The sequence below is a fragment of the Podarcis gaigeae genome, assembly GCF_964106915.1.
Source record: "Podarcis gaigeae genome assembly, chromosome: 2".
Lineage (NCBI taxonomy): Eukaryota > Metazoa > Chordata > Lepidosauria > Squamata > Lacertidae > Podarcis > Podarcis gaigeae.
Genome location: NC_139679.1, coordinates 97,439,334 through 97,466,233, shown reverse-complemented (window position 1 = coordinate 97,466,233; position 26,900 = coordinate 97,439,334). Strand labels below are relative to the sequence as shown.

Genomic DNA, 26,900 nt, shown 5'->3' with positions numbered 1-26,900 from the left:
TTCTGAAAAGGTCAACAAAAATTCCCAAAGGGATATAGAAACTCCACTAGGAGGAAAATTGCAACGTTTGGGACTTTGTAGGTTAGAGAACAGGTGAGTTAAGAGGTGATACAATATAGAAGTTTGTGAAATTACGCATGGGATGCAGAAAGCGGCCAGAAAAGTTTCTCTCTCTCTTTTGTAACACTAGAAACTCACATATATGCAACGAAGCTGAATGACTGAGGATTCAGAACAGACAAAAAAATGTCCTTCTTCACACAGCACACATTTAAACTATGGAATTTGCTCTCACAAGAGGCACTGCTGTTGCACTCAGGTCCTGCTTGTAGATTTTCCATGGGATTCTGGTCGGCCGATGTGAGAGCATGATACTAGACTTGGTGGGCCAATGGCCCCATACATCAGTACTGTTCTTCTGTTGGATACCTTTTGTTATCAATAATGTATAACTTTACTTACATGTTTTTATAGAATTTCCTCCTCTGTTTTCAGTATACAAATAACCAGTAACGTTCAAATGAATTTGTTTGGTTAAATTAAAATGGCTTTTATGTATTTAAACAAATGTATGCGGCTAAGAAGCTAACATCATTATTAAGCATGTTCTTCTGTGTATGTCTTTATCTAGAAATCCGATATTTTAATTTAGAGTCTTATTTTGAAGGAAGGTGGTTTTGGATACAGCAACTTAATTATACGTTATGATTTACAGTGCAAATTCGAGGAGAATGTATAGATCTGAAATTTATGGGCACTATCCAGCAAACATTAAATTGTTTGAAAAATATCAGTAGAAGAATTAAACATATGCTTAGCTCTCTCCAAATGAAATCAGTAAAACTCAAAAGTGTATAATTCTGTCTACATTTGTTTGTTGTTGTTTAGTCGTCTCCGACTCTTTGTGACCCCATGGACCAGAGCACACCAGGCACTCCTGTCTTCTACTGCCTCCCGCATTTTGGTCAAACTCCTGTTAGTAGCTTCGAGAACACTGTCCAACCATCTCGTCCCCTTCGCCTTGTGTCCTCAATCTTTCCCAACATCAGGGTCTTTTCCAGGGAGTCTTCTCTTCTCAGGAGGTGGCCAAAGTATCTGCTCCAACTACCGCACAATGGAGCTCATTTCACACGCTAGCAAGGTTATGCTTAAAATTGTACAAGGCAGGCTTAAGCAGTATGTGGACTGAGAACTGCCAGAAGTGCAAACTGGATTTCGAAGGGGCAGAGGAACCAGAGACCAAATTGCAAACATGTGCTTGATTATGGAGAAAGCTAGAGAGTTCCAGAAAAACATCTACTTCTGTCTACATAGTGCCACATATATTTGACCATAATTTAAGTTTCTGCTTAACTTTGTCATTGTTGAGTATATTGAATTGTATGGTAGCACCTTATGCTGCAGTTTCTGCCCTGTGTTAAGTGGGATAAAATATATCAAATAAACATAGATTTCCACCCCCCCTTGAAATAATCTTCAAAATTTATAGAAAGATTGAAAGAAAAATGTTGTTTCAGTAATATTCCCTTCTTTTTATATAGGTTTAAGGACTACAAAAATATCCCTGTAGGTTTCAAAAGCACAACCTTGCTGTTGCAACGGAACAGTTTGATCACTAATACACAAAACAGGATTCACCTGAAATTAAGCAATCAAAGCAATTGAGCTTGATCTTAATCAACCAAACCCTTAACCTTTCTTATTTCAATGGCACTACTCCAATTAGCGCTCCATCACCATTTCCATTATAGACACCCACTCCTATGGGTTTTATTGTCTTGGTGATTTCCATTCTCAACAGGATGAAAGTGGGCCTGTAAGTTTCCAGCCAAAATGCAAATTACTGTATAGCACATACGCATGTTTTGTTCATTTCCTACCAAAAAGGAGAAGCGGCAATGTTCTGTATGAAATAATGATGGAAAATAGTACTGACAGGAGTACAGGTAAGCAGGAAAAACATGTGTCTGTGGTAGCTAACCAGCCAGTATATGTGGTATACTGAGTACCTTCTCCCAGTTAATAGCTTCAGTACCTGCTCTCTTATATAAGGCAAGTCAACATGGCAAATTCTCCGGCACTCAAGTTTGTTGCCATAGTGCAAAACTGAGAGTGTGAGAACCAGCCATCTCAAGAAAAGAAGCTACAATGTGGTTTTATCCACAAACACGACTGCTTATCTTTTGTGGCTGCCTGTGTACATCTCATGATTATCTGCACATGCCAGTTATGTACCTGAGTTTATGTGTTCATGCACACTTTTAGCACAGTTCCTGACTATGCAAAGGAAATCCTTGCATGTTAGGAATAGAGTCTTCCACCATGACAGCTTCCTCCCCATCTACATTCACAGTATAGGGTGGCGTCACAAAGCTTGCTTGTATTTCAGGCCTCAGCTGAAGGAACACCATTGTCCTGACTTTGCCTAAAACAAATTCTTCTTGACACTGTCTCTGTTTTTTCTGTATCAGGAGAAAAACTAATTCCACACCCGTTTGCCTAGGTCCTGCTTTGAAAGCGATTGCAGCTGTCTCTTCCTGCAGTCTTATTTCTCTGTAGGTTGCTCTGAGGACCTTCGCTCAATATGGAAGGGGACACTACCATAGTTGTACAAAATTAATAAATAAATAAAAACACTGAAATGATCCCATAATCAGAAAATGCAATGTATGATAGAAAATGTTGAAATTTTTTGACTTATGGCCCAATAAAGTAATTTCCACCCACTCAGAATGACTGCAAAAGCTATATTTTCACTTTACAATTACAGCTAAATTTGAATATTTCCATAGATGAAGCTGTTGTTATCAACAGTTAATATTGCATACTAGTCAGTTGTAACTCCTGATGTCCTGATGAACTGTTTAATAATTATTACAGTGGTACCTTGGTTTAAGAACAGCCCTGTTTACGAACTATTCGGTTTAAGAACTCCACAAAACTGGAAGTAGTGTCCCGATTTGCGAACTTTACCTCGGTCTAAGAATGGAATCTGAATGGTGGAAGGGCACTGGTGGTAGAAGGCTCATTAGTGAAAGTGTGCCTCGGTTTAAGAACGGTTTCAGTTTAAGAACGGACTTCCGGAACGGATTAAGTTCATAACCAGAGGTACCACTGTATTCAGATTTTTCAAGAATAATTTAAAAACTGTAAATAAAATAACTGTCCTGCATGTAAACACATAATGAGACTAAAGACTAACAGTTACTGACTTTATATAATGGAGCATTCACTACTTACAGCTACACGACTGATGCTTGTTGCTATGGCACTTAACTATTAATTTCTGAGAAAAAGTGAATATAAAACAGCCAGATGAACATCAGCCAGATAACATAGATTCATCTCCAAATACTGGCAGACATTACTGCCTGTCTTAATTGTAATTTGCCCCTATAAGCATAGAAGGAACTGACTCATTTGGAGTCAGAAACAATGAAGGGCAGCTAATACACTGAATTATTTTATAAAAAACTTTTTGGTAGTAAGTCTCATTGAAATCAATGCAAATGTTCAGATGTAAAACATAAGTTAGTGTTGAGTTGAGATGAGCCATAGGCTTGCATCTTCCCTTCTCCTTTTCCTGCACAGCCAGGTGGAGCTGTTCAGAAACTTCTATTCATTTTTGATGAACCATGGTTTCAAGGTTTGCAAGTTTCAAACAGACAATAATTAATAACCCTAGTTTTTCTACTCAGACAAAAAGGCAAATTGGGCTGAAGCAAAAACTCTGAACACTCAGCTGCATGGGAACAGGAAGAGGGCTGATCAGAAAACCTCATGGCATCCAAAAGTGGCCAATGAGTCTGAACTGCATAAGCATTTTTTACACCAGTTACACCAGGGGTCGGCAGCGTTTTTTGAGGCCAGTCCGGTCCACTCCCCGGCAGACCTCTCGGTGGGCCAGACTGTGCGCACCTGCGCATGCACTCAAGCTATTTCCGGTGCACTTCTGGGATGGAGGAGTGCCCATCCGCAGGTGCACATGCTATTTCCAGCGCTCTTCCGACCTGGAAGTCGGTCCTCACAGCGAGAAAAAAAATGGTGCTGTGAAAAAAAGAGCATGGAATCCCCACGCCGATCCATTGAACGGTCGTGGGCCAGTTCCAGGAAACTCATAGGCCAGAACCAGCCCATGGGCCTTAGGTTGCCAACCTCTGGGTTACACTGAAACACATTCTAGCTTGTACTGATACAGCCACACAAAGCATACCCAAAATCTGCTATAACCACCAGCCACAAAATAACTTTAGGATAGGAAATACAACGCTAGCAAAGAAGTTTGAAATATACTTGTCAGGGGTTCAGAAGGAGAGACACAGGAGGGGGAGCAAATGGAGAGTGAGGAGGAGGAGTATGAGGGGGGCGCAGGCAGTGACAGTGGCCAGAGTTATTCCACAAGCCTCTCTAGCGAATCGGAGGACTCACAGAAGGGAGCGCCGGTGGCCAGAGCAAGGGAGATTCCAAGGGAGAAACCTCAAGAGGGAGGGGCCAGCGGGGAGTCCCTGAGCAGCAGCTGGAGATCAGGACCAGCGTCTCCACCAGAGCGCAGTGGGGAGGGGGAGTCCCAGGAGTCGGGACCAGTGTCCTCACCACCAGAGGGAGGAGAGGAGTCAGGTTTGGCAACACCCACATCAGGAAGCGGGGAAACGGTCAGAAGGAAAGTCACCGGCTGGGCGCGCGCGCCAAGTTCAAATGTACAGGAGCGCGGCACAGCGGGGAGCCCGGGAAGGGAGCCAGGTCCTAAAGCCCGCCGGAGGGAGGGGCAAGACTCAGGAGGCTCCGCGTCAGAGGAGTCCAGGAAGGAGGGAACCCCAGAGGGCAGAAGGACCCAACGCAGGAAAGAGCAGCGCAAGAGGTGGAGCCGGGCTAGAATCTTAAACTGGTGTGGGTGGAGCAGTGAGTCAGAGGGGACTTAGCCGGTCTAGCGTTAAGACGTGGGTCTGCGCGCCCAGAGCTTGGAAATGGAAACTAAACTTCAATAAAGAGTTTTGTATATAATATCCACTGGGCGTTGGTCCTCTGTGAGCTGGGACCTAGCGGCAGTCCTGACAGTACTATTTGTTAAATACAACATAAATCTGAGGCTGCAATTCATTTATGAGAAAAATGCCTTGAGAAAACTGCTGCAATCCTAAATACTTTTTTTCTAGGTAGAAAAAAGCACAGTACTTCTGAGTAAACATGCATACGATTTCACTCTCCAAGAACTATGATTTAGCCACAGCTCCCAGAATAATCCACTACTTTTGTTTACAGTTCTGATACTTTGAGACTTGTGTTCTCACTGGGTTCCAACAGGATTCTGAGGCGCTTCACAGTGCCATGTGACACATTCACAGGAAAACAGGCAGTAAGGCAGGATACTGAACCCATGCATTTGCTTCACTCCACATGGAAATCAAGCGCAAACATGTAATTTATTTACCTTTTAAGTGGCTTCGGCCAAGCAATCTTCAGCTACAGCCAACCAAAAAAGGTCAATCTTCTTACCCTGGAAACAAAATAGATACAACAGTATGACTGACCAGGGCTAGCGACAATATGAGAGATATTTTCACAGAGATATTATCAAGGGCAACTGTAAATAAAACAACAAATGAATCCAATTGCATTTAACGGTGAATGACTTTCAGAGCAAGGTAATAAAAACAATCAAGTCACAGGACAGTTAGTTATCAGTAGCAGCCATTGTGAAGCTCAGTTCAGACAAACAAAACATAATCTTTGGGGGCAAAGAAAAACTCTACAGATGAAACTGACTTTGTTCTCTCTAGCACAAACTTTCGCAATCTTGATGTTTATCCATTTATTCTCACTTTAAATAATATATTACTCAGAAGCCTTTGTTCTCAGAGATCGGGTAGGTTTCAGTGCAACATATACATGTGGCTATGTATTGATTTAATTCTTTTTAAGGCTTACTTTTGTTACCACAGTCCTTATTGCTCTTGTTGTTAACCCCAAAAGATATACTTCTAGATAAGCTGCCTTGAGTATATCAACAGACCTGATTTCGTCATTCAGACATTTCCCCTACAAAATAAATACACATCGCTGTTTTTAGGGAATTCCGTTGTAAGTCAAGCAGAACACACCAAGTATACCAAGGATTACTTGGTGCCATTAAAAAGTGGAAAAGTACACAGTTATGTGATCTAAAGGGAGGGTGTGCTTTTTTTATCACGTAAACATCACAGTATTCTCTTTCATGCAAAACGGTATGTAATCCTTTAAGAAACAAAACTTATCTTCCATTTTCTGGTCATATAATCAGTGTATAGAAGAAGTGGGGAAAATTTAATTTGCATCAAGTTAATAGATCAAACTACGAATAGCACTTAAATTTAATTCAACATCACATTACTAAACACGTTGGTAAGTAGCTTATGTGCTAATAGCAAATTGTTCCAGATTTAACTAAACACTGATCATTTGAAGAACAGTACAGTCATTTGTGGACAACCCGTGAAGCTTCTTTCCAGGTACAATCCACTGAATGTTACAGGTGCTTAATGTCTCCTGAAATCAATGGGAATTGGGTGCTTTCTGTGTATTTCAACGGAATTTAAGAAAATCTTAATACAAACCAATCTACATGTCTGAAAAGCAAGTGCTACATTACTCCTGAAACTATACTCTTCAGCTTTAGAAGGCTAGTTTGTTGTGAGGTATTCTGAAACAACCTTCTCCCTAACACTGTAGCCTTTTTCGTAAATTGCCCTTTGGACATTAAGGGTCATTTAAACAAGTAATCTGTCACCTGTATTAGAAAATTATAAACTCTAAATTGTTCCCTTTTTTGTAAGATGCAGATCAGTTATTTTTTCAATCTTCCAAGTAATCAAATCTTCCTATGCATTTTTGATCTATTAACTTTTTATTCATCAATTAGTGCCAACTTGGTTGTTTGTATTGTTGTATGTTATGCTTATGTTCACGTTTAATAAGGATGGATTTCTGTATCGGGGGTGGGGGGGTTATGTTATGTTGCAAATAAAATTTCCAATAAAAAATTATTTTTTAAAAAATTAGTGCCAACTTTAACAATTATGCAGCTGTGTTAGAAACATCAACTAAAAATCTTGGAGAATTAAAGGCAATCACATGGAATATTCCACCACCACCCCTCTTCTCTACAACAGCTGTATTTGCAGGCACTCAGGCAATGCATTAGAAAAAAGTGTTTTCCTTCCTATATACGTACACTGTTTAAATTTAGGCTTAAGCTTCCTAAATAACACTTCAACAGCACATGCATACTGGGGCCTCACATATATTTTGACATCTCATGCAATATATGAATTTGCTGACGCATCTAATAAATTTGATTTTTGCATTAAAAATGCATTTTACTACTCCACCAATGACCCACACTGCATGGTTCTGCTGCTGAAAAAGTCTCCACCCTCCGTTCTATAGCAGCTTTCAGATTCCTATGAACTTAACAGTTTCACTCCCTCTTTTATGTTAGGTAAAGAGAAACGTGCTGTGCAGGTTCTAGTCTTTTCATTCCATCAGGTAAAAGTATTCCTCCTTTCAGACAAACAGCAACACAGAAGTCTGGGCATCTTTTCCAGGGAAGGATGGGAGACTATTATATTACCTTACAAGAAAGTGACACTCTTGGCCATGGTCATGTGAAAATATTTCTGAGGTATCCTTTAACACCCTTTAAATATTGAAACAATAAAAACAGTATTTGCTGTTGTACCTTTGAAGCTCTGACAAAAGCTTTGTTTTAGCACTTACCACAGTGTGCAATAAGAGTTAATAATCAAATCTGTCCCAACCCCCACAAATGTTAAACAAAAAGATAAAAGAAATGCAAATAGCTATTGTCATGGAAAGTTAAAGTACCTGTCTGTATTTTTAAGTGAAAACTATTATCTCTATCAATCAAAATTTAAGAATACAATAGCGCTAATCACATAAGGTGCTTTGACTGAGGTGCTTTTTCCTCATAAAGAAAGACTATAAAAGTAATATACTAACAATTAGATAAGCTATTTGCAATGTTGCTACGAAGTGGGGGGGGGGACTTTAAGCAGTCTTATTGTTAATAAAATGCTTCTGAATGTGTGTGTTGATTTGCACCCAAGAAGACTAAAAAATCCCTACACATTTTAATAAGATTGGTGAAATTTTATTCAGATCCTCACACTTGCCAACATGTGGTAGAATAGCACACTCTTCTGTTTAAGAGGAGTTACTCAAATGAAGGAAATAGTTAATTGGTAACCCAAATTCTTACTTCTAGCCTCGATGTACAATAATCATATTTTCAACAAACATGAGGGTTTTATTTGTCTTTCTCTTTAAAAAGCAAAAATAAATAAATAAAAAGCCCCTCTCATTTGACTTTCAAATAGAAGCCAGCATTCTCTTATAAGCTGCACGAATCTCATACAGAGTACATACATAAATACAGTTTCAAGCATGGGTTTTCATTTTTTAAAGCAGATTCAATCAGGAACTGAGCTGGTGCAGTTGATAAGAGAACACACAGCAGCAATTATGTCTAGATTAAAAGTAACAGCAAGTGATATTTAAAATGCCTTTAGTAGACAGTTAAAACTAGGATGCCATTATGCTAACTGCCCCTCACAGAGAAGCAATAGGACTGTCAGCTTCCCTCATCCCACTTTCCCGCTGCATTATCAGGTTTCCTACTCTATAGTCCTATTACTTTCTGCATCATAGCTAACATCTCTAGTGTGCTATTAATATCAATGAAGAGACGATTCAATTTCCACAAAAGAAAAAAAAAACTGATCCCTATTATAAAACACACATTCTGGTGAGGACTCTAACTGAGGACAAAACAGAAACAACTGTCTTGTTGCTTTTTTGCAAAAACAAAACTATTGTGCATGCCATTTGAAAGCTTTTAGCAAACAATGAAACTATTCCCCCCCCCCCTACAGTGACAAACAAAAATGCCCGACAAAAAAGCAAGTCAAACACATCCCCTCTCCCTACTCTCAGAGAACAGTGTGCTGTTAAGGTTCAGGTACTTGCACAAGAAAAAGTAAACCCTAAAGAAACACCTGGATTCACAAACCTTAAAGGCTGCAACAAACTCCCTAAACTACCAGGGCTCCTGCAAAGAGGTCTGAACATTATTTATAAAGAGGAACAATATAGGATAAGGATCTTTAATAATACACACTTACCCATTAATGAAGAGGAAGAAAAGGTCTGAGCTGTTGTAATAATTCCCAATCAAGTAAAGAAAAAGTTGAGAGTTCTGGAAAGACCATGCGGTTTACTTCTAACTAGCCAGATTTTCTCTGCCTCGACATTGGCTGCAGTGTAAGGAAGGACTGAAGGTATGTGGTCTAAACACAACAAAAGCCACTGCCTTACTCTAGATTAAATATGCAGGAAGAGGCCCCTTTGCATAAACACAAACACTCGGCAAATGAGTAACTGGCTCAAATCAGACGCCTGCTGTGCCTTCTACCTGTCCTGATCTCTCAGGAGCTGCACAGCCTGTTTAATAGGGATGGTGGCTAAAAAAGATCACATAGCTACACGCAACCCCCCCCCCCCCATAAATAGCAGCAATAACAACTAATAAATAGGAACAATATTAAGAACTGAATTGACATTTGCCGTTACAAAAGAAAACATTTCCTCACCCACACACCTTTCAAGGCAGAGAAAGACAAAGAGACGTACAGGCAGGAAAGAATCCAGTAGGTAGAACATACTTTCTTTAATTAAACCTCAAATTCATCAGAATTACAGGTTTTGACTGAGTCTCTAAGCGTGTATACTTAAAAGTAAATTCCACTGACATTGATTAAACTAATTTCTAAGTGGAAATGTTAAAGGCTAAGCTGTTGGGTTTGGGGGGCAAGAAGGGCTTTATAACTTACATCTTTGAAGCTGTAAGAAAAAGAAAGGCAGGATTTGTTTCTTGTTGTTTCAAAATAGAAACAATTTTATTGCTCAAACTGTCATATTTTTCAAAAAAACCCAGAATGTACAGAATATTCTAGAATGCTGTTGCTTTAGAAACAATCCAATATAAACAAATACACTTTCTATTAAGGTTGGAAGGGGGAGAGGAAATTTGATATTTATGTCAGACTTTCCCCCCCCCATCAGATGACCCAGTTTGCAGAACAATCCTATGCATGACCCAAAACAGTTTGCAGAACAATCCTATGCATGTTTTCTTGAAAGGAAGTAGTCCTCTGAAAGTTGCTAAATTATTATTTATAAAATTTTTATACACATCTTGATTAACAAAACAAAACAGAAACCCTCAAAAGTTGACTACAACTTCCATCATCCTTGATCTTTAGCCATGCTAAGTATGGCTGCTGGGAGCTGGAGTCCAGCAAATATCTGGAGGGTGACAGGTTCCCCCAGCCCTGTTTTACATGCCTTCCCCTATATGAATTTCCAAAGCATACACATTTCATCTGTCAAAGACAAAATTTGACCATTTGTATTAGTACACGGAGGCAATGTGAGCACTACCCTCCCTGTACAATGACCTCTGTTCATAGACAGACAAGGGTGACCCTGTTGATTCTCCTTGATCTCTCAGCAGCTTTCATTAACATCAGCTATGGTATCCTCCTAGAGCGTCTGACCAAAGAGGGACTAGATGGCAGTGTTTTGCAATGGATCCTGTCCTTATTTGGCCAGCCATCTCCAGAGAATGGTACTTAGGGGATGCTGCACAGTCTTGCACAAACCTCCATATGGGATTTCACAGGGAACAATCTTGTCCCTCAAGCCGTGTAACATCTATATCAGGGGTCCTCAAACTACGGCCCGTGGGCTAGATCTGGCCCGCCAGGGTCCTGAATCTGGCTCGCCCAGCAGATCGCTCCAGACCCTCGCCCCCTCAGGAAGGTCCGAGGCTCGGAAGCCTATATCTGCAAGAGTGGCAGCAGATGTGGGTTGGTGTCTGGCTTCAGTAGTGGACTGGATGGGAGCAAATAAACTGCAGAGCGAGGCGGGGGGCAGCCAGGTACACTTGCCCTGGGCCTCAGAGGGCTAAGTCATCTGGGAGCCCACACCAGGGACTCACTGCTTTTTTGTTTGAGTTTATAACTTTATTCTAACAGGACCTCCGCCCCAGGCCTATGAGAAGCTCTGCATGGGCCTGGCTGGTATGCTGAATAAAGGTGTCCAGGAGGCAAAGAAGCCTAGAAGGACATGGGGAGGAGAGAAGGAATGCCTCCCTAGCCACCCCCAACTTCTCCATCTCCCGGCCATCTTTGTATGTTTGAAAACACTGTGTTAAACTTGGGGGGGGTGACATTGCTGTGGCAAGCTTGTTGTTGTTGTTGTTGTTGTTGGTATCCGTCTGTCTCGAGAGACAATCAAGTACACCTTGGGGGGGGGGGAGTCAAACCACTGTGTTAGCACCAAAGTGACCTCCCTGGGACACAAGCCTAGGAAGTGTTTATACAGGTCCTAGGCTGCTCAGACAACAAAACCCACTTCTCGGCTTCGTTGATGTGGTCCAAATGAAAGCAGAGCAATTACCTTTGGCACCAGTTTGGCTGCAGGAGTTGCCAGAAGGAGATGTACAAGGTGCCAGACAACCATCTTAGAGACTCCACTTTGGATTAGTGCACCATTTACTCATTAGCCTTTTTTATTATGATAAATTATTATTATTATTATTATTATTATTATTATTATTATTACTACTACTACTACTGCTACTACTATTCACACACACACATTTAAATGGCATATGTAGATGTAAAATTATAGTAGTATCTTATAAAATCCCAGGCGAGTTACTTTTAGTAATGAGATCTTTAAAAAGAAAAGAAAATGTAATATGACTGTTCTTAGCTGAGTTGACATATTTCTACAGCCACAAAATATAACAATTAATGTGACAGCCACATGTAGTCTTCTTATTTATCTATTTAAGAATAGGCCTTATATTTACTTGGATTCTAGAATTATTTGATACACAGTCTATCAAGAACTTATTCACATGAAAGAAAACCTCTCATTTACATGAGCACTGGAAACCCAAGGAAGCTTTAATGCGCAGCACTCAAACTATCAAAAGAGGGCTTCTGCATCTGGGCTTCTACATCTGGGCTTTTACTTGCTTTTGGAGGCTACCCTCATTTTTTCAAAGACCTCACTAAAAAGGGGGGGGCACCAGAACAACACACCATGAGATATTTATTAAAGGGGTGCTTCTAAAATAAAGTATTTCCCTCCCATGAGCTTACAGTTTCTGACTGCACCAAGGTGAGAGCTGGATCCTGGCCAGTTAAATGAACAAAAGACATCCAACAGCAGTGCTTACTAGATACCCCTTTAAAAGAGCTTTGGATTCAACTAGCAAAGATAGAAAATACCCATGCAACTGTAATTTCTCTTAAAGCATGTGAGAAAGTACAAGGAAACTGGATTTGTTGTGACTTTGGGTCAACTCATAGACCAGGTATGCTAATAAAAAATATATCAGGAGCTGCACTGTAAAACAAAAAAACCCAGTTCCCTGTGCCAACAGGTTATGAGACAAATAGTGTCCCCTTTGCAGGCCTTGCCCCTAAAAAACTGGAACTAAATAACTCAATTTCCTGACCTGATGGGGGGGAAATGCTTAATTAATACCTCACGGAGAGAGTCCATAAGAAATGTCTTTACTATTCACTATATTATTATTATTATTATTATTATTATTATTATTATTATTATTATTATCATTATTATTATAGCATTATTATTATTCAGGGAAACAACCTTTCAAATAAGGTGTTAGATCATATTCTCTGCATAGATAACAGCGATCTAACCTTGATGCAAATAAACCATAGAACAAAATGTAATCAGTATATCGCTGTGTAAAAGCCTTGTCCATCCCCATGGAGGTTCTAATGACTGTTTTGGCACTTCTGGCTGGTAGTTATGCCTTCTTGCTCACATATATCTCATACTGGTTGAGCAAGCTAATGGAAGTGCTGTTAGTGGAATCCAATATTAATGCTCTGCATCGTGCAAAACTGGATGCAACTGAATATAATATACAATTATAGGTGGTATCTAATTCCATAGCTAATAGATGCTGGATTTTAAATTAATATTTTAATAAGGAAACTGAAATAAATACTGCTACTCAGGTAGAATAACACTGCATTCTGGATCTGACAGTCTTTCCTGCTGTTAAGCCTGTTCTCTATAGTACTCTGTTGGGCTGGGCGGGGGGGGGGGGGGATTCAAGATTCAAATGTCTGAGTGACACATCCTGATGCACCGAGTCAAAGATGTCATCTTCATGCAAGCTCCACTAGCTATATGCTTGAGAGGAAAATGAAGCGCACACACATACAGTACAGAGACTGGGGGAGGGGAGTGAGACCTCCAGAAAATAAACAGGGTATATGGTTTCAAAGGCTACAGACACAGACATTTCATTGTTCGAGCCAATTATCAGTGGAAAATAATAACAACAGATGGATTGAGAGTCACTGACTTTTCATATGCACTTCATCTCTGCACAACAGATGATGAAATGCGAGAGCTATCTCAGAAAGGCAAAACATCTTTCAGCAAAAGAACTCTATACTCCAGATGGGGACCTTCTAAGGCAGCTGATTATCTTCTTATAATGTTTTAAGAGAGAGTTACTAAAACATTTCAAGAACTAATCAGATACGTTGGGCACAATGGCACCATTGTTTGGAAGGAGGAGAAACTTTGGACTTGTGACTGAAAACAGTCAACACACGTTTCTAGAAGGTTAGAAATGTGCATTTCCTGTTTCCACATCAAGTGCTCTCAGCTCCAAATAAAGGCCTGATCCCATCATTCATGAGCTGGCAGCAACTACAGTGGGGACTTTGCCAGTGGAACCAGGCCCAAAATTAGAACGTCTGCTTCTGGCAGAAGAGTAATTCATCTCCCAACACATACAGATACATGCTTCTACTACTTGGGTGAGAAAACTAGAAAAAGATCTGTCTCAAGAAAGCACACCCTTCACCATTTCATGTGCAGAAATGAGGACGGAACTACAACTAACCTTTACAATGCATCCTTGCTGCCTAGAGGATACCTCAAAGTTGAGCTAAGCATTTAAATAAACAGGTACACTTGTTGCATGGGATTACACTGACATTATTTTACAGCGTTCAAAGAATAATTTCTGGTACAGTACAGTGGTACCTCGGGTTAAGTACATAATTTGTTCTGGAGGTCCGTTCTTAACCTGAAACTGTTCTTAACCTGAAGCACCACTTTAGCTAATGGGGCCCCTTGCTGCTGCTGCGCCGCTACAGCACGCTTTCTGTCCTTATCCTGAAGCAAAGTTCTTAACCCAACGTACTATTTCTGGGTTAGTGGAGTCTGTAACCTGAAGTGTATGTAACCTGAAGCGTATGTAACCTGAGGTACCACTGTATTGTAAATCTGGATAAACTCAACCTTAAATATGCTACACTTAGAACCAATATATAAGTTGATTATTCTGCTCCTGAATAATACTTGTTTAAAGCAGGGTGGGAAAAGAGACAAGGATACTTGGATAAGCGGTGTGTATGTATATGGTGTTTTAAAAGTATACAAAAGTATACAAAAAGTATACTTTTTAATAAAGTATACAAATACCAATGCAACAAAACATCCTTTCTCCCCAAGGCCACATAGGAAATCACTTTCGAACCTGTGGGAATTTCACCTTTGAGTTGTAATGTTGCTGTTCTAATGAGAGGAAACATCACTTAATCTACTAGATATGTGCACATGCTTGCACATACCTGAAGAAGTTCCAGTTACAGATAGGTAGCCGTGTTGGTCTGCCATAGTCAAAACAAAAAAAATTCCTTCCAGTAGCACCTTAAAGACCAACTAAGTTAGTTCTTGGTATGAGCTTTCGTGTGCATGCACACGAAAGCTCATACCAAGAATTAACTTAGTTGGTCTTTAAGGTGCTACTGGAAGGAATTTTTTTTTGTTTTATACCTGAAGAAGTTACCATACAGTGGTGCCTCGCAAGACGAAATTAATTCGTTCCGCAAGTCTTTTCGTCTTGCGAGTTTTTCGTCTTGCGAAGCACGGTTTCCCATAGGAATGCATTGAAAATCAATCAATGCGTTCCTATGGAAACCGCCTTCAGACCAGGTCCGGGGACAGTCTGTTCCCCAACCTCTTCAGAAGGCCGGCGGGGGGCGAAAGTCTTTGCTTCCCCCCCCCCGCCTGACGTCCCGGGAGAGCGGAGACTTCTTCGCTGTCCCGGGGCGATTTAAAAGCCCCCGGGAAGGCAGGCAGGGGGGACAAAGACTTTTGCCCCCCGCCTGCCTTCAGAAGAGACCTCTTCTGAAGGCGGGCGGGGGGCAAAAGTCTTTGCTCCCCCCCGCCTGCCTTCAAAAGCCGTCCGGGACAGCGGAGAGACACGCTGCGTTTCTCCGCTCTCCCGGGAAGGCAGGCAGGGGGGAGGACCTCTTCTGAAGGCCGGCGGGGGGCAAAAGTCTTTGCTCCCCCCGCCTGCCTTCAAAAGCCATCCGGGATAGCGGGAAGCGCTTCCCTACTATCCCGGACTGCTTTTAAAATGCTGGCGGTGGGGAGCAAAGCCTTTCGGCCCCCGCCGGCCTTCCTGGACCTCTTCTGAAGGCCAGGGGGGGGGAAAGGCTTTGCTCCCCACTGCTAGCATTTAAAAGAGGTCCCCGGAGATTTCCCTTGCGAAGCAAGCCCATAGGGAAATTCGTTTTGCGAAGCGCCTCCAAAATGGAAAACCCTTTCGTCTAGTGGGTTTTTCGTCTTGCGAGGCGTTCGTCTTGCGGGGCACCACTGTATATAAATTGTGGCCCTTATCTACCATGACTTACTAGATGTCCCTGAAGAAGTCATGTCCTTGCATCTCAATATCAGCTCCTGATCTGTAAGGTCAGAATAAGAGTGAACTAGACAACCAAGGTTCTTTTGTGAAATCGCAACCTGAAATGCTGTGCATATTAAAATAATAGAAATGACAAATAGTAGAACATGCATTTTGTCTACACTGCGTCGTGACTGGACAGCGAGGTAAATCAAACTGATATGTAGTAAAACATGCATACTTTCACTATCACGTCTTTTTCAGGAAATGAAGCATAATATGGTTTCAAAGGAAATACGAGCATTATTTAAAAGTTGGAAGTTCAGCTGGAAAACTACTCCAGTAAATGCCATATCAGTGTACAATTTTGAAACCATCACCGTCCACTATTTCTTCTAACTCTGACCAGTTATGGGTTGGATCTAGGCTTGGTCATAATTAGAGGAGACTGGTTGAGATCAATGGGACTTAAGATTAACTCTTGTCCCATTGAAAGTATTACTAAAGGTGCAATCCAGGGCACACACACCCCTTCACCTGGGTTGTGCAAAGCAGTGGAGCCACTTTCGCATCTGCAACCCAACCGCTCACCAGGCTGGTGCAGAGATTGCATCTGCATCAGACCCAATACTGTCAGGCAACAGCAGCAAGACCGGTCTGGGGTCCAATGGATCCCATAGCAGTTCAGCCTTGCCTATTCCCCACCCTTGGAAGCCCCCATTTCAGGGTTTTCCACTGACCTCCATGGGAGGGGATACTGCAAACATACCTCCCACCTTCCCACACTTTCAGCAGGCAGAAGGGGGCAGTCAACCCTGAAGGAGCCACTTGGGCAGCAGAACACAGCGGAAGGGCACCTCTGCTCATTCTAAATCACCAGTGTAAGGGTTTATTTTTTATTGCTCTGTAACTGATGGAAATAATTAGTTTATCCAACTACGCACAGACAAATTAGCATGACACACAGCATCCCTCTAAATTCTCGTTTTACAAAATACTGTTAAAAACCTGTTGTTTTTCTTTGCCTTATTATTAATAATAACATAATTTATATTAAAAAATTCTAATCAGTATGGCCCTCAAAGGGAAAAAATAGAAACAAATCTGTGCCAATCAGCTAACACCTAAATATTAAGTGTTATTTCATGAATAAAGCTCTGTAAGGTCAACTGGGATGTGGTGTATGTCCTTAACACAACCTATAATACAACCGGTAACACACACAGGCTGCATTTGGACACCATGACAGGAATTAACCCAGCTGGAGGAGTATGTGGACCAGTCGGGGGTTAGGTTTGTTCCCATTATGATAAACCATGGTTTGTTGTGATGTTCAAGTGCACTGGATTTCCCTGAGCTCTGGCTTTGCTAGCTAGGGGTGATGGGAGTTGTAGTTCAACAACATCTGGGGACCCACAGGTTGAGAAAGGCTGGCATAGGGTAAAATTCTGCAACTCATTTAAGCAGCAAAGAGGAAAACAAATGACATGTAACAGAACTATCTGGCTAAGCGCATGCTTAGTGGATAATTCCTCAAACGTATCCCCATATCCTTCACTAGCCCACAGTGATGGCACCCAACCAAATAATATGCTTCTTGCCAGATAGACAGACAGTTTTAATAGGCAACCACCAGAGAACATCTTTGCATAATAATAAATATCATAAAAGGGGAAAAATATTTCTGCCTCTGGGGTTATCAGTTCTATTTTTCCTAACCATTCACACTAAGAGTTGTGAAACCACAAAAATGTACTTGCGGTTTAGAAAAATACCCATATTAACACTCTGTATTTGGTGCAATATACCAGACAAAACTTTGGCTTCTTCATGGCTCTAGTTTTGTGTCATATAGGATGAAAAGAAGACAGATGCGAAAGTGAGCCTGGTTTTACATCGGATGCTGCTTTTCAGGAGCGGAATTGACTGACTGATTATATTTCTATGCTGTTTTCCATTTGAGTAAATCCTAAAGTGACTTACAAACGATATATAACAACAGCAGCAGTAAATGTAACAACAGAACATTACAATAACAGCAAAGAATATCACAATTATAATGTCTGGGCCATGGTGAGATGACCCTACCAAGTCGTATATAATAATTAAGAAATCCATAATAATTTTAAATGTAATTATAATCTGTAAAACAATGCTGACAAAACAGAAGCTTAAAAACAGTCTAAAATCCACTACATCCCCCCAGTACCTCACTATCACTCACTTACTTTGCTCAGTTTATTAAAATATGCCGACCAACAAATCAAGACTCTCCTTCCTTGGAGGTTTTAAGCAGAGGTTGGAGGGTCATCTGTCAAGGATGCTTCAGTTGAGATTCCTGGGTCCCAAAGGTTGGACTAGATGACCCTCAAGGTCCCTTCCAACTCTACTATTCTATGCTTCTCTAATATGTGTGCTGATACTCAGCAACCCTACTCACACCAGGGCTGCTTGTCCCCTAGGTCAAGTTCTCACTGTGAGATTGGGATCAAATTTAAACATCTTTCTTGGGACTTTGTACTCTCACTGATGAGCACCCATCATTCGGCCCCCACAAACAGTAGCAATCCAAGCAACAAGCAAAGGCAGTGATATCCTTTTATAGATCTATACGTTGGATGCCCAATAATTGGCCTCAAGGTTCCTCACTCTCCCCCATGTTTCTGCTATAATTAAACATGCCCGGGCTGGTGGAACTGCCAGGGATCAGGGTGGGCAGATAGAATTAGTTACCTCTTTCCCATCCCCATACTCATAGGTGACAGAAGAGTTTACTGAAAGTTATCCACCTCTGAGTAAAACTGAAGTGTTGTTGTTGTTTAGTCGTTTAGTCGTGTCCGACTCTTCATGACCCCATGGACCAGAGCACACCAGTCACTCCTGTCTTCCACTGCCTCCCGCAGTTTGGTAAAAAAAACCTGAAGTACCTGAACTTAAAAACCAACTTAATCTTAGTGAACTAAACCATTACAAACCCAAGTGTTTCTCTATTTGAAGAATTTTCACCTCGCCCTACGGCTGAAAAAGCCTTCCAGAGTGGCTTACAAAGATCAGTAATAAGACAAACACTGTCCTAAAGCTTACAATCTAAAGAGACGTCACAAAAGGAAAACAGTTTGGGAGGGAGGAGGAAAAACAAACAAACTGAGACCCTAGTTTTAGTTACAAAGTTCTTATAACAAGCAGCTGGAATGGAAACAATTCAGAGAGAGGAGGAACCAAAGGTTCTTGTGTTTCAGTAGAACCAATGGAGTGGTCCAGCTTCCCTTCTCTTCCTGATGGAATGAATGACTGCTGCCAGATGACACAGGTGAGGGAGGGAAGTGGAGTGTGGATTTTGTTATAAACATCTTTCATGCATTTCCATATTTAATCTGAAGTTTAGAGCACTACAGGATTATAAACAAGTTGCTATTTGCCTTACATAACATAACTAACCAACATCTTAAATGTCAAGAGTTAATGTATAAACAAAAGGAACAATTCCAGAGAAAGCAACACAGGGAGAGAGACTGAACAAGCTAAAATAAGTCTTCCTCAGAATAACTCAGAAATAACTCTAGATCTTCTGAAGAAAACAAAAGACCTTGGGGTAATTTTTCCAAGTCAATCCGCTTAAAATCCATTCCTCCTTCCCCTTCAAGCAAAGGTGCCATTGCAACCCCCAATTGCTGCATCTGTACATTGGACTATGGACAAATGTTAGGACAATTCTCCTGCCAAAGTAAAAGTACCCACAGAAGTCACAGCACTCCAGAAAGTGATTAAGATAATTCATCTAGGAAAATATGAAGAAGAGGAGTTTGGATTTGATATCCCGCCTTTCACCGCCCTTCAGGAGTCTCAAAGCGGCTAACAATCTCCTTTTCCTTCCTTCCCCACAACAAACAGTCTGTGAGGTGAGTGGGGCTGAGAGACTTCAAAAAAGTGTGACTGGCCCAAGGTCACCCAGCAGCTGCATGTGACGGAGCGGGGATGCGAACCCGGTTCCCCAGATTACGAGTCTACCGCTCTTAACCACACCACCACACTGGCTCACATGATTGTTCTATCATTATACTTACCCTGTTGGCACTGCTTTCATGTTCCACATGTTGGGTACCCCCCCCCCATAAACATCTTGCCCATATTTAATCATGTTTCATGGGCAATATCAGAATCATTGTATATTAGTGGAAAGAAAAGGCTTACCATACAATGTCCCCAGGATGCATGACACTTGTCTTACAAACAAATGCTTTTATTTGCCATTGTATGATCAAACAGACATTAAGACTTCCATCAAAATACGTATTTCCTTTCAGTGTGTGTCTGGTTAGGGTTCCAACGTATGCCTAAAGTCTGTTCAACTAGCAGGCAATTAAAAAAAATATGTCGACCTTCATGTTTTAAGGTGGTCTTGTGAAAATTTGTACAGAACACAGCTTTAATCTTTATTAAATCCCCTCCTTTGGTGGCTCTATTTTAGTCCTCTTTTTAACCTTCTTTTTGCCACTTTCAGAAAGCTGAAAATTGCAATGACTCAGTTCAGACATAATGCAAAACTATAGCTTAGTACTGTATGATCAAGCTTGTTCACACCCTCTTCCTCTGGAGTGCGGCCATGATAATGAGACAGGAAGCATCCTCTTCCATTTTTAAAGTAACAGAAGTTTATAATTTTGTTTGAATGAGGAACTAAAAAATAAGCCAACACCAGAAACTATAGTTTGCTGCAAGGTGTGTAATGATTTGAATGCAAGAAGACTAAAAGCTCCCTACATATTTTAATAATAGCTGCAAAATTTTATTCAGCTCATCACATTTGCCAACATGTAAAATAGCATTCCACTCTGCTGTAACAATAAACTTAGACCTGCTTTTCAATCAATAACATAGTTGCAGCCTATATGTTTAACCAGATATTATCTTGCTTTAGCTTGCAGTGAACTTCCTTCTGCAATAATATATGATGCATAAACTATTATTAACAGTGGGATGTATGTCTTCCTTTTGTCTGCAGTGAGCTTTCTTCATAGTAGGATAGCATGAACTAAAAATGGCATCAAATAAAAACCACCTGTCCTTTAAGTGTACACCAGTATTCTGTATGTATACCAGGGCTTTTATCTACTCCTCCACTACTGTAGTCCCTAACACTGCCTGAAAATATGTCTCTGGATCACAGGGCCTCCAGAGCATTTGATACAATGCTCAGAAAGGAAAACTGGCAACCCCACCCCATGTGCAAACACAAATGCTTTCCACTGAGATCTCTGGATCTCAGCCCATGACTTCTGAGACTGCCTCTTCCTGGTAAACAGCATATTAATGATAAACAGCAGCATTTTCAGCCAACTCCTAATGAAAAGTGTGAAGGGAAACTAGTAGGTAGGATAATAAGCAACCAAACAGAAGCTTCTTTGGATAATAAAGGACAATTCAAGCCCTTAAGGCTTAGAAGATTCCTCTGGTTCGGATCTAACTGCAGTTATGTATAGGACACACACAGTGAGGCTAGTCACTGGGTAGAAGAATCTGCTAACTGCTTAAGTCTGTTTTGGTGTATGGCCACCATTTGGCAAGCACAAAAATATAATGCTCGTTGCAAGGCGTAGGTCAGCACAGTTGGAGCCAGATAGCAAGCTTAAGATATTATTGTAGCTATAGCATCTGGTGCGTTGGTATATTCCATGCGCTTTTGAAATGGTTGTTTTAGACCAGGTTCCAGCTCTTTCTTTCTCTCTTTCACTCACTCACTCACTCACTCACTCACTCACATACACACACACACACACAGATCCCTCTCTCATTAATCTCCAAATTTGGGAGGTTTCAATTTCTCATTTCATATTCAAATACTGATAATACTAGATACACGTGGGTAAGTATATATCTCTGTCAGTGTATAAAAAACAATAAAATAAAATAAAATAAAATAAAATAAAAATAAACCATTTTCTTCATCAACTGGTAAAAGAAGACTTGGAATTCAACTGTTTTCTTTGGAAACCAAATTATTTGGCCAGGTTAGAGCCATGCCTTCCTTCGCATTACTCAGATGGGAGCAAGAACACTCTAATAATTGTTTTAGTTTATACACTTCTCAGTTTGCCTTTGACACGAGTTTTCTTTTCACTTCTAAGACTGTAAGAACAGTTGTTGCCCATGAACTCAAGGACTAGGTGGTAAATGAACATATGAATGACCTGGTCTACATAAGAGGGAAACACATTTTCCATACAGAAATAACTATAGAGTCATACCTCATGTTACATCCACTTTATGTTACGTTCTTTCAGGTTACGTCCTGCAGCAACCCGGAAGTACAGGAAAGGGTTACTTCCGGGTTTCGCCGCTCGCGCATGCACAGAAGCGCAAAATGACGTCAAACGCATGCACAGAAGCGGCAAATTGCAACCTGCACATGTGCAGACACACCACTGCAGGTTGCGCTCTTTTCATGTTGCGAACGGGCCTCCAGAATGGATCCTGTTCGCAGCCAGAGGTACTATTCTATACGATTCAGACTTGGACACAATTCACCAATTCTTCACAAAACAGAATTCTTTCAGGGTCCAAGGGTAAAGGAATGTGTTCAACTGCTGTATTTTTAAAGTAGCATCAGTTCAATTGCAAGTATTAGCTGCACACCCTGACAAATTTGTCCAAAGTAGGATAAAACCATTTCCGCTCCACATATAAAAGGAGACTTTCACTTTCACTAACTTTTGCTTGCAATAAAAATACTATAGTGATACCTTGGTTTAAGAACACCTTAGTTTATGGACAACTTGGATTAAGAATGCTGCAAAGGAGGTATTTTGGTTTGTGAACTTTGCCTTGGAAGCAGAACATGTTTCGCTTCCTGTTGAGTGTGTTCCATTTGTAAATTGAGTCCCCCGCTGCTACAGGGAAAGCATGCCTTGGTTTAAGAACGGACCTCCGGAACAGATTAAGTTCGTAAACCAAGGTACCACCGTGCTATCTTTTCCAAGAACCATAGCAACAATTTAATTTAGGGGAAGCTGATCAGTGCCAGATCTGGGTTTCGGTCCGAGGTACTATTTCTGGGTTAGCGGAGTCTGTAACCTGAAGCGTATGTAACCCGAGGTACCACTGTAATGAACACCCTGACACTGGCCCTTTAAAATCATTACTTGATGGCATGGCAGCGTTCACCTAACCTCCAGTCCATCATGTTTCAAACATAGCACTGATTTAAATATCATGCTATTGTTTTATTGTAAACCATGTTGAGACTCTATAGTGAAAGGCAAGTAAGAAAACCAGTAAAATAAATAAATATTTCAATGCTCCTCAGGCAGGTCCAGCTCTGTGCCAGATAACTGATTCCCTAAAATGTCTGAACAAGGAGTCATAGCAATCTAAGCACCAAACTGGAAAAAATGCTGGCATGATGGGATTAAGACACATAGGTACATAGATCAAAGGTCACGCTAAATGCTCCCACTCCATCTCAAAGCAACGTACTGTACACTTTCCCTTTATAACACAGTTTCTACTTTTAAACATTTTGTTCCACAACAAGTGTCTGCAGCAAATATTATGTCATACGGAGACAAGATTAGGTATGAAACGTAGTATGAATAAATTATTGGCCACAACCTCTTTTAATTTTCAGTGATTGGCCATTTAGTGTCAGATTGTTTTTTATATAAAAATAGTTAATCATAGTTCAAAATTAAGCAAAGTTTATTTTCTTCTTTTTTTTAAGAAACAGCATACAGGATATGCCTTAAAGTATGCTTTAAAATCCTTACCCCTCTTTTCGACCCCCTTGGAAAAACGATCATACAAAGTTATTGCGTTTTATACTAATAAATGCAATGTGCTCGATTGTTTCTTTCTGCAATATGGATACTGTGCAGGATAATCACACTTTCATGGAAAGGTAATAAAAAATTCTCCATGAAAATAAACATAATATTGTACAGTAATCAAGCAAGAACTATTTCAGGAGCTTTTCATGAGTAGCCATTTACTTTGGCATAGAATTGCCGTGTGTAGCAAAGAATAGAGTATATGCACTAAGGGGGGGGGGAGGGGGGAAGACTCAAGAACTAATACACAGTGAAAGACAAATTTAAAGCAGCCTTCTGGTGTACTGACACAAGAATATAAAAATGACATGAGCAAGAACAGATTAGTTTACATACTTTTCAATCACAGCTGCTGCTCGGAAACCACAATACCTTTAAAATGACATTCTGAGGAAACAGATACAGCACGGCTGTAGCAGTGGTGAGGCATACTTAACACGAAATTAAAAGGGCATTTTTTATTTACATACTTCATACAGCACTGAACCCCAGCACAATTACATGGGAAATTTTTTAGTATGATTAATTTAGAAATAAGCTAGTGATAAATAGAGTGCACAGAAAATGATTCTGCTGAGCAAATTTTTATCACCAGCCTCAGATGTCAAAACTTGGTTTCAACAAGGGAAAGAGCAAGGCACATCTTCTTGGTTAATATTTAATTGGGTGCTAAAGATTTCTTATAGAGGACCTCTGAACTACTGCTGACAGCCTCGCGAGGAATCCCCAGTGATGCCAAAGATGCATGCCCTTGCTGTATAAACTAAAATAACATGAAATTTAATCGTGTCATTCAATTAATAAATCACTTTAGTGGACACTGCTGCCCAACTCCTATTTAATTACAAAATTTAAAAAATATTTGCACACTGCAAGCACTCAGATGGGCTGTGAGGTTCCATAATACATACTTCACACTTGAGTGGGAGGGCAAATTTATATAATAAATGCACAGCTAAGTGCAATGATCTGATTCCACTCAAAGTGCAAAATCATTTAGCCTATCTTGTGGGATTAAAAAAAATGCAAATAAACTTTCCCCCCACTCTTTACATTTATGCCATTGCCATGGCTGAATCCCAGGACTGAGCTAAATCAGATGCTTTACCACTACAGAAAAGGTTGCCATCTTGACAGGCGCCAGTGAAAAAACTCAACACTAGCTCAACACTGCTAATAAGTGTGCATGCACACGAAAGCTCATACCAATAACTAACTTAGTTGGTCTCTAATGTGCTACTGGAATGATTTTTTTTATTTTGTTTCGACTAAGGCAGACTAAGGCAACATGGCTACCTACCTGTAACTAGAACTTTGAAGAAAGTTAAAACAAAGCATTATGAATGATATGTGAACATTACCACCTTTTTAAAACAATGTACTCTGGAATTCCACTGTGCAATTTCTTACTAACTTGCACTGTTCCACATTCTTGTCTGCGATAGCACAGAAAAGAGCTCATGATGGCCTCAGTTTTGCCAGTTACCATGCAAGAGTATGTTTACAAATCCTATGGCTGCTGACCCAAAGGAATAGGAGAATCACAAAATACAGCCCAATTTTTAATTATTCCAATATGCAATACATAGGGCGAAATATTACTAATAGATCCAAAATCATTGCAACAGAAATAAGATTAAATTTTTAATTTTTAATTTTAACTACACCATTAAGAAACACTCAATTGCCTGCTCTCCTGAAATGCATTTAAACCCTGCCTCATTCTTATAGAGGGAATGGGGAAGTTAAGCACATATGCAACCAATTCATCATAGATTGTACTGACTGCTACTTTGTTTTTTTGAGACCAAGTATGGATAGTTCCAGTTACAGATAGGTAGCCGTGTTGGTCTGCCATAGTAAAAAAAAAAATAAATTCCTTCCAGTAGCACCTTAAAGACCAACTAAGTCAGTTCTTGGTATGAGCTTTCGTGTGCATGCACACTTCTTCAGATACACTGAAACAGAAGTTATACACTTCTGTTTCAGTGTATCTGAAGAAGTCTGCATGCACACGAAAGCTCATACCAAGAACTGACTTAGTTGGTCTTTAAGGTGCTACTGGAAGGAATTTTTTTGTTTTAAGTATGGATAGTGTTTGAGACCTTTAGAACACCATACAATCTGCGCCCGGCAAGTTTCAGGTAACATGTCTCCCACTCTGGGTGCTCACATCCTTTAAGTAGTGCTTGCAGCTGATCTTCGCAAAATCTTTCTCCCCTTCCTATCATCTGATAAGGAGGGGAGAAAGAAGTGCCTTTCCAGCTCTGTATTTGGAACTTTCCAAAGCCCCTTGCGAGACGCGGGTGGCACTGTGGTCTAAACCACCGAGCCTAGGGCTTGCCGATTGGAAGGTCAGCGGTTCGAATCCCCACGACAGGATGAGCTCCCGTTGCTCAGTTCCTGCTCTTGCCAACCTAACAGTTTGAAAGCACATCAAAGTGCAAGTAGATAAATAGGTACTGCTGCTGCGGGAAGGTAAACAGCATTTCTGTGCACTGCTCTGGTTTCGCCAGAAGCGGCTTAGTCCTGCTGGCCACATGAACCGGAAAAACTGTCTGCGGACAAACGTTGGCTCCCTCGGCCAGTAAAGCAAGATGAGCACCACAACCCCAGAGTCGTTTGCGCCTGGACTTAACTGTCAGGGGTCCTTTACTTTACCTTCTTAAAAAGCCCCTTGCACTGTGGTTCTCAAGCACCTGATAGCCAGCTGGTTGTTGGGTACTTGGGAACTGCACACAAAGGATGTTAGTGGGTGGGTGGGACAACCCACCTGTCAATGTGACATCATAATGGTGTCATATGATTGACAAGTGGGCTGTCCTACCCATCTGTTGAAGTTAGACCTGCCAGAATGGTTTCCCACCTCTGCTTTAAGTTTTTCATTCTCTAAGTACGTAAAACGGACAAGAGTGTGCAAGATGGAATTTTCCATCCTGTTTCCTACATTTAGATTACAACAGCCAAATATATCTGTCTCAGCATGACCAGGAGGGTGGGATGCAGAACAGAACTGCATTAGATTTTTATTTTTTTTAGTTGGTGTTTGCTAATGTTGCTGTTGGTGTAAGATTTTTACTTTGTACTTTTATGAAAAGATGTGTACAACATTTCTCAAATTTGCAAGCCACCTGCCACAGGCTTTCCAATCAAGAGGAGAAAGAAAGATCATTCCATGTCGCGAAGCAGTGAAAATGGATAGCATGGAATTTTACCATTCCACACAGTTCTCGATGCATTATTCTACGCATCAAAACTTTCTT

At 40.7% G+C, this 26,900-nt stretch overlaps 1 protein-coding gene across 31 annotated transcripts in view; it reads right to left on the bottom strand.

Moving 5' to 3' along the window:
• Positions 1-26,900, bottom strand: part of FOXP1 (forkhead box P1) — a 538,949-nt gene that overhangs the window by 300,860 nt on the left and 211,189 nt on the right. For 27 of the 31 annotated variants that reach the window (XR_014560509.1, XR_014560510.1, XR_014560511.1 and 24 more), the window contains one exon: positions 5,429-5,494. The gene's annotated coding sequence lies outside the window, so the exon portion shown is untranslated. Of the gene's footprint in view, positions 1-5,428; positions 5,495-9,176; positions 9,348-26,298; positions 26,375-26,900 lie in introns of those variants that run through there. The other 4 variants (XM_083723870.1, XM_083723871.1, XM_083723832.1 and 1 more) reach the window with 4 other exon arrangements.